The sequence below is a fragment of the Camelus dromedarius genome, chromosome X (genome assembly GCF_036321535.1).
Source record: "Camelus dromedarius isolate mCamDro1 chromosome X, mCamDro1.pat, whole genome shotgun sequence".
NCBI lineage: Eukaryota > Metazoa > Chordata > Mammalia > Artiodactyla > Camelidae > Camelus > Camelus dromedarius.
The window spans coordinates 76,938,492-76,950,785 of record NC_087472.1 but is presented as its reverse complement, the minus strand read 5'-3'; the positions used below and the strand labels follow the sequence as shown (position 1 = coordinate 76,950,785).

At 35.6% G+C, this 12,294-nt stretch overlaps 1 long non-coding RNA gene across 1 annotated transcript; it reads right to left on the bottom strand.

Moving 5' to 3' along the window:
* Window positions 1-6,389: 6,389 nt before the first annotated feature.
* LOC135320239 (uncharacterized) lies at window positions 6,390-12,284 on the bottom strand. Its single transcript, XR_010379503.1, has 2 exons — window positions 12,132-12,284; window positions 6,390-9,008 (listed from the first exon to the last, which is right to left on the bottom strand). It is a non-coding gene; the product is annotated as an uncharacterized LOC135320239 (long non-coding RNA).
* Window positions 12,285-12,294: the final 10 nt, after the last annotated feature.

Sequence of the window (12,294 nt, the reverse complement as noted above, 5' to 3'; positions counted from 1 at the left end):
TTAGAAACGATATGATCGAAAATTATTGCTGAGAATTCAATTTCCTCTTGTTTTGATTTGAAATTTTTTTTTCAAGACCTTATATCTGTTTTGTATAACCTTCACTCAGTTTCCCCCAGAACTTAAATCTTGTGTGATAGATTGGCATTGGTACAATGTATGCATAGTTCTATGTCATCTCATCACGTGTAGATTGGTATAACCACCACCACAATCAATATACAGAACTGTCCCATCTCTGTGAAGATCTTCCTGCTACCCCTTATATTCACATCCAATCCCCTCCCACCCATCACCCCAACCCCTGGCAACCACTAATCTGTTCTCCATCACTTAATTTTGTCACTTCAAGAATATAATATGGGGGGAGGGTATAGCTCAGCGATAGAGTGCTTGCTTAGCATGCACAAGGTCCTGGTTCAATCCCCAGTACCTCCATTAAAAATAAATAAATAAATAAACAAACAAACAAACAAATAAATAAATAAATCGAATTACTGCCCCTCCCCCCAAAAAGAATGTAATATAAATGGAAACATACCGTTTGTGGCCTTTTGAGATGGACTATTTTCACTCAGCATAATGTCTTTGAGATCCATCCAAATTATTGTGTGTATAGTTTGCCTTTTTTATTGCCGAACAGTATTCCATGGTATGGATATACCACAGTTTGTTTAACCATTCACCTATTAAAGGACATGTTGGTTGTTTCCAAATTTAGCTATCACAAATAAAGCTGTTACGACTATTTGAGTACACATTTTTGTGTGGGTGTAAGTTTTCATTTCTCTGGGATAAATGCCTAGGAGTGAGATTACTGAGTCATATGGTATTTTAGCTACTTAAGAAACTACTAAATTATTTTCCAGAGTGACTGTACATTACATTCCCACCAGCAATATATGAAAGCTCTAGTTTCTCTCCATCTTTACCATCATTGGTATTGTCACTATTTTTAATTTTAGCTTTTCTAATACATGTATGGTGATATCTCATCATGGTCTTAACTTACATTTCCCTAATGGCTAATGATACTGAACATTTCTTCATATGCTTATTTGTCATCTGTTTATCCTCTTCAGTGAGCTGTCTCTTCAAATCTTTTGTCCATTTTCTAACTGGATTTTTTTTTTTACTGTTGAGTTTTGAGAATTCTTTATATACTCTAGATATGAGCCCCTTGTCAGATATCTGTTTTGCAAATAATTTTTCTCACTCTGTAACTTATATTTTAATTTTCCTAAGAGTCTTTTACAAATGTTTTATATTGATTTAGTATAATTTGTCAATTTTTAAAATTTTAAGGATCATGCTTTTGGTGTTATGTTTAAGAATTCTTCACCAAGCCCTAGGGCCTGTAGATCTTCTCTTATGTTTTCATTTAGCATTTTATAGTTTTACATTTAAATCTGTGATTCATTTTGAGTTAATTTTTGTATAAGATTTGAAGTCTAAGTAGAGGTTCTTTTTTTTTTTTTTTTTTTTTTTTTTTTTTTTGCCTGTGGACATCCAATTGCTCCAGCACTATTTGTTGAAAAAACTATCCTTCCTCCATTTGATTGCTTTTTCACCTTTGTCAAAGATCAGTTGGCCATTCTTGTGTGGGTCTATTTCTGGGGTCTCAGTTATATTCCATTGATCATTGATTCTTTATCCTTGATCTCTATTCTTTTCCACTGATATATCTATCTCTTTGCCAATACCACCATTCTTGACTACCATAGCTACACAGGAAATCTTAAAATCAGGCAGTGTAATTCTTTCAACTTTTTTCCTTTATTTCAATATTGTCTTAGCTATTCTAGTTCCTTTGCCTTTTAATATAAATTTTAGAATAAATTTGCCTACATTTGTAAAAAAAATCTTGCTGGAATCATCATAAGAATTGCATTAAATAATGCTGTATATAAATTTGAGGGAGAATTGATATCTCTATATGTTGTCTTCCATCCTGTGAACACAGTATGTCTCTCCACCTATTTAGAGAGAGAGAGAGGAGGCTTTTTCTTTAGTTATTAAACATACTTACCTTTTCACAGTCTGATGGTATCAACAGTTTCCCATTTTGGATGAAATGTGGAAACCTTACCTCCCTTTACTCTATTTTGTTTATAATATAATTGTCTTGTATATTTCCTCTGCATACACTGAAAACCACGTCAGATAGTATTGACAATTTTTGCTTCAACCATCAAACATAATTTAGAAAACTCAGTAGGAGAGGGAAAATCTATTGTATTTACCCATATTTTTACTCTTTCTGTTATGCTTTTTCTCTTTCCTGATGTTCTTAGATTCCTTCTTTTTAAAATTTCCTTTCTGTTTAGAGAACTTCTTTTATCCATTCTTTCAGGGTAAGTTTGCTCGTGGCAAATTCTCTTAGTTTTACTTTATTTGAGAATGTCTTGATTAACCCTTCATTCCCGAAGTATATTTTCCCTGGACATAGGATTCTGGATTGACAGTTCTTTCTTCAGCCCTTGAGAAATATTGTGTCAGTTACTTCTGACCGCTATGGTTTCTGATGAAAAATCCTCTGTGGCTCAAATCGTTTTTCCCCTAAAGGCAAGGCATCATTTCTCTCTGGCTGCCTTTTTATTTTGTCCTTTGTTTTCAGAAGTTTGAGTGTGATAGGTCTTGGCATGGATTTCTTTATGTGTATACACTTTGGGGTTTGTTCAGCTTCTTGAATCTGTAAGTCTTGGGGGGAATTTTCAGCCATTATTTCTTTGAGTACTTTTTCAGCTCTACTTTTTTTCTCCTCTCTTTTCCTAACTTTGATGACACAGATGTTTCATCTTTTGCTATAGTCCCACATGTTCCTTAGGATCTGTTTGTCTTTCCCCTAGTCTATTTTCTTTCTATTGTTCACACTGGATAATTTCTTTTGTTCTATTTTCAAGTTCACTGATTCTTTGTCTCTTCCATTCTGCTCTTGAGCCATCTATTAATTTAAAAATTTCATTTATTGAATTTTTTAGTTTTAAAAATTCCACTTAGTTTTTTTATATCTTCTATTTCTTTGATGAGACTTTCTTTTTTAAAATTTATTTCTATTATGTTTGTAATTGCTGTTGAATCATCTTTATGAACATCTATGTCATACTGTTTCTATATTTTGGCTGTCTTTTCTCATCAAGTGGAGATTTTCCTGGCTTTTGATATGGTAAGTGATTTTTGATTGAAAAATGGACTTTTAGGGTATTATGGTGGGAAGGGACAGACTGGGAGTTCGAAAGTTGTAGATACTGACAGGTGTATGTAGAATAGATAAACAAGAGTATACTGTATAGCACAGGGAAATATATACAAGATCTTGTGGTAGCTCACAACAAAAAAAAAGTGACAATGACTATATGTATGTTCATGTATAACTGAAAAATTGTGCTCCACACTGGAATTTGACACAACATTGTAAAATGATTATAACTCAATAAAAAGAATGTTTAAAAAAAAAAGAAACTTGATATTATATAAATCCTTTGTTTTTATCATGCTTCTGATGCTGCTCTGGCAGGGGAAGGGGAATGCCACTTCATTGCTGCCAGGTAGAGTGGAAGTCCAGGTTCCTCATTCAGCTTCCATTGACACCTGGGGGTGAGGGTCTCCTCATTACTACTTGGCAAGGTGGGAGAAGTTTGGGCTCTGCCCTATGCCTCTGCTGATATCACCTTGGCGGAGAGGAGCAGGAACACCTTGTTCTCATGACCTCCACTGACAAAACCATGGTGGGAAAGGGATGCTTGTTACTGCTGGATAAAAGTGCTATTTCTCTACTGGGACTCCTCTGACACCATCTCAGTGGGGAGAAGAGGAGGGGCCCCTTGTTTTCACCAGGTTGGCATGAACTCCAGAATTTCCATTTAGTCTTCACTGACACAGTGTCAGAGGGACCTTGTTACTGCTCAGGAATGAAAGTTCTGGCTCCCAACTTGTCCTTCTCTGACACCATCCCAGCAGATTGCAGCCTGCCAAGGGTGAAAGTTTAAGTCCCCCATTTGGCCTTTGTTGGCATGGATGGTGGCTTATTTTTTTCTGTGGGGTTTGGTTGGAGTAGAGTGCTTATTATCTAAAACTTTTCTGTCTTGCAAGGTTGCCCTTTTCCTGGTCCTTTGCCTAAAGACAGCAGGGTTTTCTTGAGACATTTAAAAAAAAATTGGAGTTGGGGTTGTGGTTTTTTAGGAGGTGGAAGTAATTAGGTTTGTTTGTTTGTTTGTTTTGAATGGAAGACCTCACGCATGCTAGGCATGCACTCTACCACTAAGCTATTCCCTCCTCCTTTAAGGTTTTTTTTTCCTTTTCCTTTCTTCCTTTCTTCCTTTCTTTCTTCCTTCCTTCCCTCCCTCCCTCCCTCCTTCCTTCCTTAATTTCTTTCTTCCTTTCTTCCTTTCTTTCTTTCTTTCTTTCTTTCTTTCTTTCTTTCTTTCTTTCTTTCTTTCTTTCTTTCTTTCTTTCTTTCTTTCTCTTTCTCTCTTTCTCTCTTTCTCTCTTTCTTTCTCTCTTTCTCTCTTTCTTTCTTTCTTTCTCTCTTTCTCTCTTTCTCTCTTTCTCTCTCTCTTTCTCTCTTTCTCTCTTTCTCTCTTTTTCTTTCTCTCTTTCTCTCTGTCTTTTTGCCTATACCCATTGATGTTTCCAGGTTTTCAGCTTCTCCAGCACCCAATCTAAGATATATGAAGCAAAACTTAACCAAACCAAACCAAACCTCAGGGAACTCACTGCTTTGCCATTCCTTGGGTTCTGAGGTCTATAGCCAGTCTGCCTTCTGTGTACTTTTCAGAGTCTTCTTATTTTTTTTTTAATAACCAATGTCCAGGGTTTTTAGCTATACTTAGCAGGAGAAATAGGGAGAAGTACACCTACTATATCTTTCCAGAAGCAGAAGTCTCACTTGGTTTGTTTTTAAACTTCATCTTTTTATGGAACAATTTGAACACACTCAGAAGTAGAGAGATTAGTAGAATGAATCCCCTTTACTCAGCTTCAATGATTTTCAATGTTTTGCCAATCATGTTTTATTTATTCTCCCCACTACAAGGTTTGTTGCAGTCTTTTAACTGAAATCGTAGATATAATATTATTTCATTCAATATGAGACTGTATCTCTAACAGAAAATATTTTTTGCATAACCACAATGCCATGATCACAATTTACTAGTTAATAATTTCTTAATGTAATTAAATATTAATTCATATTCAAATTTTCCTGATTGTTTCAGGAAGTGTTTTTAAAATTGATTTTGTTTTTCAAAATAAGACCCAAATCAAATGTAATATTGCATTTGTTTTTTATTTTTCTTAAGTCTCTTTTAAAAATCTATACATTTCCTAACCTAGGCACAGGAAAGTAAGCATATGATGTCATTTATATGTAGAATCTAAAAAAGTCCAACTCATAGAAGCTGAAAGTAGAATGGTGGTTTCCAGGGACTGGAGGGTGGGGGAAACAGGGTCATGTTGGTCAAAGGGTACAAAGTTTCAGTTATGTAGGATGAGTAAATTCTGGAAACCTAATGTACAACATGGTGACTATAGTTAATAATGATGTACTGTATACTTGAAACTTGCTAAGAGAGTAGATCTTAACTGTTCTCACCATTCAGAAAGGTAACTGTGTGAGGTGATGAATATGTTGACTAGCTGCATTGTGGTAATCATTTCAGAATGTATACATATATCAAAACATTACATTGTACACCTTAAATATATACAATTTTATTTATAAATTATACCTCAGTAAAGCTAGAAAAGAATCTGTTAGCTTCCCATCTTTCTTTTCCTCACCCTCTTTTTTTTTTACTTAAAAAATAGACTTTATGACACCTGCACCCCAATGTTCATAGCAGCACTATTTACAATAGCCAAAACATGGAAACAGCCTAAATGTCCATCGACAGAAGACTGGATAAAGAAGTTGTGGTTTATTTATACAGTGGAATACTATTCAGCCATAAAAACGACAGCATAATGCCATTTGCAGCAACATGGATGTCCCTAGAGAATGTCATTCTAAGTGAAGCAAGCCAGAAAGAGAAAGAAAAATACCATATGAGATCGCTAATATGTGGAATCTAAAAAAAAAAAAAAAAGAACATAAATACAAAACAGAAACAGACTCATAGACATAGAATACAAACTTGTGGTTGCCAAGGAGGGTGGTAGGAAGGGACAGACTGGGAGTTTGAAATTTGTAGATACTGACAGGCATATGTAGAATAGATAAACAAGATTATACTGTATAGCACAGGGGAAATATATACAAGATCTTATGGTACCTCACAGTGAAAAAAATGTGACAATGAATATATGTATGTTCATGTATAACTGCAAAATTGTGCTCTACACTGGAAATTGACACAACATTGTAAAATGACTATAACTCAATAAAAATGTAAAAAAAAAAAGACTTTAATATTTAGAGCAGTTTTAGGTTTACAGCAAATCTGAGTGAAAGGTACAGAAAATTTCCATATACCTGCTGCCCGCATACATGCATAACCTCCTCCATTATTAACATCCTCCACCAGAGTGATACATTTGTTACAACTGATAAACTTAGCATTGACACATCATAATCACCCAGAGTCCATAGTTTACATTCAGGTTCATTCTTGGTGTTATACACACTTTGGATTTGGATACATTTATAATGATATGTATCCATCATTACAGTATCATACAGAATAGTTTCAATGCCTTAAAATCATTTGTACTCAGCCTATTCATTCCTAGCTCTCCCTGACAACTACTGATATTTTTATTGTCGCCATAGTTTTTCCTTTTCCAGAATGTCATAGAGTGGAATCATACAGTAATGGTTTACTTTAAATGTATTTAAACATTTATTGTTTTCCTCATCCTCTTTTAAATGCCATTTTTCATTTTAAAAAAACAAGTCATTTTTCCTATAAAAAATTCCACGTTTTGGATTTGGCTGATTGCTTCTCCGTGGTAACACTGAACTTGTTCTTCTGTTTCGTTTATTTACCATCAACTGGGAATTAGAGCTAGATGTTTGATTAGATTTAGGTTTAGTTTTTATTTTTTACATCAATATGTCATTGTTGGTGCTGTATGATTCCTACCGCATCACCTCAGGAGACATAATATCTAGCTGTCCCACTCTTAGTGATGCTGAATTTGATCAGTGGGTTCAGGTGGTATCAACCTGATCCCTCCATTGTGAAGTTCCCCATCATTATTTATCTAATTTTTTTAATCCATTCATGATCATTGCTCTAGATTAGTGGTTCTCAGCCAGGGATGATTTTATCCCTCAGGGGACAGTTAACAATGTCTGAAGACATTTTTGATTGTCACAACTTGGGAGAGGGGGGACTAATGGCATCAAATTAGTAGGGGCCAGAGATGCTGGTAAAAATCCTACAATGTATAGACAGTCCCAAAATAAAGAATCATCTGGCCTCAAATGTCAACAGTGCTGAGGTTGAGAAACCATAGCTTAGATTTATTATTTCATTAGGGATTATAAATAGTGATATATCATTCTACCATTCCTTCTGCATTTGCTATCTGGAATTGTTGCATAAAGAAGAATATCATTAACTATTTGGATGCCCTGAATTACAGTTCATATGGGAAAGGTGTGATAAGTTCTTGATTTTTATCTTTGTTAATTTTTGCAACAATAATTTGGTACCCTAGCATCATACAGGGATGACCAATGTTTTTTAATGTCATTATGAACTCGTATTTTATACATTTGATGCTTGATTAATTGCAGATTTTTTATGCTCTAATTGTCCCAATACAGGCATATGAGAACTCCCCTTCATCTTGGACCCTGTATTCTTTTGACATGACTACATTAGGCTTTGATGTCTCCCTTGCTTTTTGGTTAAAAAAAAAAAAGCCCTAGGATCGTTTTGTACATTTCCTGTTATACACCTATAAGCAATTATTTCTTCAAAGAAGATTGGCTCCTTTTGGTAGGATATGATATTTAGAGACCACAGTCTAGGCATTAGATATACTCATTGCTAGTAGGCTGTCATTGCTGCTATGTCTTTTCAGTGAATGGGAATAATATATTCCAAACATTATTCCTAACCATTACATAGAAATCTATCTCATTCTGTATTATTCCATTTTATTTTATTAAAAAAATTTCCCCAGCTTTCCATATTATGGCTCCACTATAATTTATTCAACTGGTCCACTAGTGGTAGACTTTTGTTTTTTTTCCCATTCTTTTGCTATTAAGCATAGTGTTGCAGTGAATGGCCTTGTGCATACATCATTTCATACTTTTGCTGGTGTATCTTTGGGTTAGATTCCTAGAAGTGGGACTACTGAGTCAAATAGCGAGGGCACACGTAATCTTTTTAGACATTGCTAAATTTCCCTCTATTGAGGTTATGTAATTTTGTCTGTATTTCTTTCTGTGGTTTTTACAAGGAATAACATTTTCTTGCAACTAGGAGATAAGTAAATCTTGGAGATCTAATAGTGCACAGTGTAGTGAATATAGACAACAATATTGTATTATAATCATCAAACTTGCTAAGAGACTAGATCTTAATTATTCCAATCACAAGAAAGAAGTGATAATTATGTAATATGATAGAGGTGCTAACTCTCTTTACAATGGCAGTCATATTACCATATATAAATGTATCAAATCAACATGTTGTACGCCTTAAATTTACACCATGTGGTATGTCAAATATATTCCAATAAAAGTGAATAAAATAAAATAAGAATTAAAAAAATAAAAACAAGAATCAGATTCTGAAGAAGAGTAGAAAGCATGAGCAAGATTTTTAACTACCAGTTTTGGTACAATATCCCAAGATTGACCCTTCCCCCTCTTCAGACTTGAAAGAGACATTTAGGACAAGCACAAGAAGTCAGATTCCACACTTTGGTGAGTAGAATGGGAAAATATGTCCTTCATTGTATCTCTGTCTCAGCTCAGGCCCAGGGCCATGCTATACTGCACAGGGCCAGCCTCCAGCACTGGACACAGATTTGGGGATTCCAGTGTTTTCCTAAAAGGCAGAGGGAAGATAGGTGGTTGGACAGATGTTGTAAGGAATCAAAAGTATAGGTCAAATGGGGCAGCCGTCTACAGAGGTATAAACAGAATTGCTGAAGACTGAAGGATGCTAAGAAACACACTACTGCAACCAATATGTGGTGAAAGCCAGGAAAATGGCTGGTTAGGATATGATGCAGTATAACCTACATCTTTGCTGCCATCCCTCACAAGCCTGACTTTGCTCTCTCTGTGAGCCTTTCATTTCTTTCAGCCAGAAAAGGGCCTGGGCCATTGGAATTACATGGATGCAGGCTACCCAGAGCTAGATGTGTGCTTGAAGGAGGACTTGACCTCAATTAGCTGCCCCCTTCCACACCCCTGGGCCTACTGCTTCTTTCTGTAAGGCTTGCATCTTCTGGAAGCCCATGGTGGATCCTGATGAGCCCATCAGTCAGTTCCCTGGTTGCTAGTATGACTCCGGGAATGCAGGGTGCAAGCCCTCGTCCTGCTGCAGTGAGAAGTAGGGCTGCTGATCAACAGATGACTGGATAAAGAAGTTGTGGTATACACACACACATATATATACACACAATGGAATACTACTCAGCCACAAAAAGAATAAACTAATGCCATTTGCAGTAACATGGATGGACCTGGAGATCGTCATTCTAAACCAGAAAGAGAAAGAAAAATACCACATGATATCACTTATATGTGGAATCTAAAAAAAAAAAAAAAGGACACAAGGACACAAATGAACTACTTATTATTTATAACTTAGATGATTAATTTCTTGAATATGTGTAAGCACATTTGACTGTCTTTTATCATTAGATTACTGCATTCTGTTGGTTCTTATTTTGTGGTTGGTTTTATTCCTTTGATAAATATGTAAGTTTAAAAAGCTAAAGCTCTAATCCGTTCTTAGAAACAATGAACAGTACATATACGTATATTTTAAAATGGTTTTATCTCTCAATGAGTTGCTCTTCCTAGAATAAACTTTGTTTACCACCCCCCAGCCAAATAAAAGAAGCATGGCTGCTGAACTGGCTACCTTGGTCATCATGAATGGGCCAGGAGGCTGGCTATTCTTGAGCTTAGGGCTGCTTGGCATGGTCCAAATGGGATGCAAAGAGCCCATCTGACCAGCTCTCAGACCTAAGGGCCTTAGTGCTGAGTGGACTTGCCTTTCATTTCATAGTGAAGACTTGCAGATCACTAGTGGGACATCAGAGGCCTGTACCAAGTAGGTGTCAGATATCTCATTGTCAATAGTAGGTATATTCTGAATGGGAGCAGGTATAGAAGCAGAGAGTAAGCATAAGCAGATTCAGTGTATTAATGCTTTTGTGCCTTGGTTTCATTTGTATAGTGAAAAATAATATTGGGACCTATCTCATCAAGGTGTTATGAGGTTTAAACAACTTATTAAAGTACTTAGAAAATAGTGCCTGGTGTGTCATAAGCAATCAATTAATGTTAGTTCTTTTACTATTATTTGATTATAATTATTGTATATAAATCATCAATTATGTCATTCCCTTGTTAACCTCCCCCTAAATGATTCCCATCATAATTGGGATAATATTCAAATCCTATACAATGGTCTGTAAGGCTCCAGGGATCTGGTGCCTGCCTATAACGCTATCCTCACCCTCATCTTGTACCACTCTCCTTCTTCTTGGTCACCAAATTCAAGTCATTCTGGCCACATTTTCCATTTTTTTTGCCTCTGGACCTTTACACTTGCTCTACATTTTTATAATCAGAAAAACAAAACAAGACAACAACAAAAACCCTACGAAAATCCAGAATCCATAAAGAAAAGTTTGTGAATCTTGACTACATAATAATCTTAAGCAGCATATGGTGAAAAAATGAAATAAAGTATAATCGTCAAAAGATAAATGAGAAAATAGACACTAGAATATGACAGATGCAGGGCTAATAGTGCCTTAGGAGTTAGGAGTCCAAACTCTAGACTCCGACTGCTGGGTTTGAATCTCAGGTCCATCACTTATTAGCTGTGTGACCTTGGGTTTCACTCAATCTCTCTATGCCTCAGTTTCCTCATCTGTAAAACGGGGATTATAACAACACCTACTTCTTAATATTGTGGTGACGGTTAAGTAATTTAATAGAATGACTCTCGATATACTTCAGGTGCCATTTAAGTTTGACTTATTACTATGGTTAATAAGAAGCCAAAAGAAAAATAGGCAAAGGATGTGAACACGTCATTCACAAAAAAGGTAATAGAAAATAATCAATAAACATGAAAATATGGTTGACTTCACTTGTGATGAAAAGCATGAATTTGTTGATTTCACAAATATTTAAATATATATAAAGTGCCAAAGAAGCATTGGGAATAGAATAGTGAACATTGTACTCTCAGGGTGTTTACATGATAGTAATTGTTTGTGTGTGTAATATTTAATACAACATGTGATAATAGTGTTTGAAGAAAAATAAAGCAAGGATGGAGAATCATTATATATAGAGGTCAAGGAAGGATGCTGAGATAAGATGATATTTAAGCAGTGATCAGAAGAAGTGAGGGAGAAATATGAAAACGAATATATGTGTGTATATGCATGACTGGGACATTGTGCTGTACACCAGAAATTGACACATTGTAACTGACAGTACTTCAATAAAAATAATTTTTAAAAAAAGAAGTGAGGGAGAAAGCTATGAGGATTTCAAGGAGAAGCACTTCCCAAGCAGAGGGAACAATCAGGGCATAGGCTTGGAAGCAGAAGCCAGCTTAGCTTAGTCAAGGAAGAGCAGTAAATCTAGTTTGTTTGAGGCAAGGCTGAGTTGATAGGAAGTGAAGTCTAAAAGACTGAGGCCAGATTCTGCAGGGCTTTAAAGGCCAAGATAAGGACTTGGGACTTCACCAGGAGTGAAATTGAAAGCCTGCTGTCACTTAGCAATTGTATTCAGCTACACATAACAGGATCCAAATAACAAAGACTTAAATAGGATGATATTTCCAGTGTTATATTGATTGATTCTAGGACACGCCATTATTTTATGTACCAAGAAAGAGGGGAAAATGCTGGTAAATATCATCACAAGCTGTCATTCAAACATTTCAGAGATGTTGAAGCATAAAGAGATATACCTCTTAAGAGTTGGTATTTTTTCTTTGTCATGTAAGAACAGGGCCAGAAATAATCGGTTTTTTGGTTGCAAGGTGGCTACTCAGCTATAGCCATTAAATCTTCGTTTCTAGGAGGAAGAAGGAGAAATGAGGAAGGGGGGAAATGCCTTTTATTCTTCCTTAT